The sequence below is a fragment of the Capsicum annuum genome, chromosome 12, assembly GCF_002878395.1.
Source record: "Capsicum annuum cultivar UCD-10X-F1 chromosome 12, UCD10Xv1.1, whole genome shotgun sequence".
In the NCBI taxonomy this organism is placed as follows: domain Eukaryota; kingdom Viridiplantae; phylum Streptophyta; class Magnoliopsida; order Solanales; family Solanaceae; genus Capsicum; species Capsicum annuum.
The window spans coordinates 145639159-145643250 of record NC_061122.1 but is presented as its reverse complement, the minus strand read 5'-3'; the positions used below and the strand labels follow the sequence as shown (position 1 = coordinate 145643250).

General features: G+C 34.8%; 1 long non-coding RNA gene across 1 annotated transcript; it reads left to right on the top strand.

Moving 5' to 3' along the window:
- The first annotated feature begins 426 nt into the window (after nucleotides 1-426).
- On the top strand, nucleotides 427-3606 carry LOC107849865. The gene is made up of 2 exons (XR_007047953.1): nucleotides 427-1787; nucleotides 2849-3606. It is a non-coding gene; the product is annotated as an uncharacterized LOC107849865 (long non-coding RNA).
- Nucleotides 3607-4092: the final 486 nt, after the last annotated feature.

The window sequence follows — 4092 nt, the reverse complement described above, 5'->3', positions numbered from 1 at the left end:
AGCTTGTGCTAATTAACAATGATGAGTATGCCTATATATCTAATATCAATAATGGCTCTTTCCAAGTACACTTTGAATGAAATCCAAAAAAAATTTTGCTAGATTTTATTAGAGCAACAAGGAGGAAGGAAGAAGTATGCATCGGTCAGCATGGTTTTAAGATATGTCTCCCTAAGCATAAAAGGGGATTGGATTTCAGATACCTATTTGATATTTCTAATGACCTCTTTGCCAAACTTTGGTGGAAGTTTAGAACTATAACAATATTATGACCAACTTCACATGGAATAAATATTGCAAAAAGTAGATACCAATAATGGTAAGTTGTAAAGGATGATCACGGTTGTGGAAGAAAATATTAGAGGGTAGAGATGAAATAAAAACTAGCATTAGTGGAACCTAGAAGTGGCAGTGTTAGAACCTGGTTTGATAACTAGACTAGATTGGGTCTATTTTTATCCTATGCCCTCAAACAAAAAAGATCTGAGATTTGAATAGGTGGACTACTTTATGGAGGATGGGCTATGGAATGAAGAGATGCCTAGAAAAAGCTTGCCAACTTACTGGTAGATCACATTATCTTAAAATTGCCTAAGGGAGAAAACAATTCTGCTTCTGCTTGTGACAAGCTTTGGTGATTAAGCAGAAGCAAAGGAAATTTTACAGTTATAACTGCTTGGGAAATGGTCATACAAAGGGCTGAACAACATTGGTTCTTTAACAAAATCTAAACTACAGGACTGCCTTATAAAATTTCTTTCTTTTTGTGGAGGGTTCGGAGAATGAAACTATCTATTGATGATGTTTTAACTACTATGCGGATTAGCATTGTTACACAATGCAGGTGTTGTGATATTCCTCACTAAGAAATACTTATTCATCTTTTTTTGACTAGAGAGATTATGCTAGAAGTATTTGGAACTTATTTGTAGGGATAGAAGGGGTGCAGGGCCTTTCATTCATATGACTTAGGCTATGCACAATGGTGGGAAGACTGATGGTGCACCTAAACTTAAGCCACTTTACCAGGCTTCCCCCATAATTATTTTATGAGAATTATGGAAGATGAGGGTAAGATAGATCAAACAATGTCACAAAATAAAGTGATTAATGACATTAACCAAAATCTTTACCTACTAGCTAAGGTAAGATTTTCATGAATCAACTATCCGTAATTAATTTAAAAATTAGATACTCATAGGTAACTGTTAGAATGTTGAATGATTAGTTGGCAATTTCACTCCCGGGTACCTTTAAATGCAACACCAATGAATTTTCTAGAGGTAATCCTGGATTTAGTTCCATAGCCTTTTGTATTAGAGATTGGGTCGGTGAACTCAGATATGCAAGAACTAGGAAAATTGACAACACTACTAGCCTAAAAGCTGGAGTTATGGCTATATTGAACATAACGAAGTATTACGTGAAGCATAATGTGCTACCTGTTATCCTAGAAACAGATTCTCTGACCATGTAGAAGGTTCTAGAAAGGGAATGACAGAGCCCTTGGTCTATCAATATGATGGTTCAGAATATTATGAAGTAGAAAATGAAGGGAGAAGTCCATGTTACTCATGTGTTGAGGGAAGGAAACCAACTATCGGGTTATTTAACTAACAAGTTTGTTAATTTTGCAGGTATGATACAATTTCATATTGTAAGGCACTTACTAATGGAGGCTAGAAGAATTCTAAATGCTGACAAGGGAAAATACATAATTGATGGGTACAAGAAATGGAGCTTGGCTAAATTCTACAGCAACGATCCAAAGCAGCAAGACAACAAATGTATATTTACAAGATTTACATTATCGTTCCCATCTAAAAATAATATTTACATTTTATTAAAAAATTCGAAGTTTTTTCTTACCCCACACCCCTACACTCTCCCATCCCTTCTCCCACCCCCAACCTAAAAAAAAAAATTAAATTTATTTTTAAAAAATTTTCAATTTTTTCTTCCCCTCACTCCCCTACTCTCCCCCTCAGCTCCTACTAACCCGCCCTTCCCCCGCTAATTTTTTAAATTTTTTTTGAACAAAAAAAATTCAAAAAAATTTCTTACCTCACCCCTACTGCCTATTCTGACACCCCCACCCACCTGCTTACCAATCCCTTTCTCAAAAAAAAATTAATTTTTTTTAATTTATTTTTTTAAAAAGGGTTCTAAGATATATTTTTTGAAAAATATTTTTTCATTCACCAACCAAATACTAGAAAATATTTTTCGGAAAATATTTTCCATCCACCAACCAAACATAAGAAAACAAGTAAAAAATCAACTTGTTTTCCAGGAAAACATTTTTATTCATACCAAACACACCTTTTATGTTTCCTGTTTTTTTTGTTTTGTCTTTTAATTTCCTTTTTTTAGTTTTGTTTTGTTCTACTTTGGGCATAGTTTTATTTTCAGACTGACCTTTTGTTTTAGACAACTTCATTTGATTTAAAAATAAATGTCTTCGAAAAAATTAACCAAATTTTACAATATACAAATTTATAGTTATCTAAAATTGGTTAGCTTTCTCATCAGTTATTTAGCTATTTTCAGTGTTATTAGTGTTTTGTCATGCCATTGGCTGGCTTGGAGTTATTTGTGGCTCTAAGAATCATGTTACGTTTAGATTGTAGGCTCGAATCTTGACATACTCCTTCTTGAGTTTCCTCTAAAGCAAAATCCATTAGTTCTCTATTCGCACTCCTTTGAAGCTAACCATATGGTACTATCAGTTAAAGTATGGTGTTGCCATAAGTGTTTTCAGATTGTGGAGAAGTTTAGAAAAACATGATATAAAGTCTTCTATTATGAGTCAACAATACCAACATTTTTTTTTTTTTTGTTTCCCAAGGTATCCCAGCCCGACTGGCCAAGGACTAATCTTCCGCAGATTTAAGCTCTATTTAAGGATTTGCCGCTGGTCAATTGGTTGTTGCATGCACAAGGCGGGAATCGAACCCTCGACACTTGCTTAAGCAATCTAGCAAGCTAACCACCAGGCCAACAATACCAACATTTAGATACCAATTGTAACAATCCATGTGAATGCCCATTCAACAACACTGGATACCACGTATTAGAAAGTAACCTATAGACTAGATCTATCATTACTGTATCAATACCAAACTTTCGCTTAACTTTGGTGATGAAAATTCATGATAGCCTGTCATAGGCCTTTGTCATGTCTAGTTTTCTCACCACATTAGCAGACTTGGTTATGAACCTAATGTCTCTAATTATTTCTTGGGACAGAGACATATTCTCCATAAAACTTCTCTCTTTAACAAAACTAGCCTGACTATTTAAAATCAACAGAGGGAGTAATTTCACACGTCTCTCATGTATCATCCTAGATATCACTGTTTATGAAATTACTCAAAGTGATAGGCTTGACATCGGAAAAGTAGTTGTTTGATATTTCTTAGGTAGCAATACCAAAATTTGTATGGCCATAAATTTTGGTAGAGTAGACCCCTTAAAGAAAGCCTTCACTACTGCAATCACTTTAATTTTGATGATCTTCCAACAACTCTGATAAAAGGCACCTGTGAAGCCATTTGGCACACTTGTACTCTCCACATTTAATGCAAAACAACATTCTTTACTTCACTTCATCTAAAATTCTGCTCAGGGCTTTATTTTGTTCATCAATAATAATTTGTGGTATATGTTCCAGAATATCAAAGGTTTTCGGAAAGCAGTCTTCAGTGAATTGTTTGCTGAAGTAATTCACTGTTTCTGCGGCCACCTCCTCTTTATTATCAAGCCATTCTCCATTGGGATTAGGTGGCCGTGGGAGATGAGGGTGGGGGCACGAGATGATTAGGGTGGATGGTGGGGGTGATAGGGTGGGTGGTGGGGGTGATAGGGTGGGTGGGAGGAGACACTTGTTTTTTCGACTTTCATTTAAGGAAGTTATTTTTGTTATTTTCAAAGAACTTGTTTTCCCTAATTTTATTTAAGCAAGTTATTTCTTCATTTTCAAAGAATTTATTTTCTAAAGAAAATATTTTCAAAAAATATTTAACCAAAGGAACACAACAAAATAGAGAAATATCATCTGAAAAGCTATAGGGCCATTTATCAACCCAAATG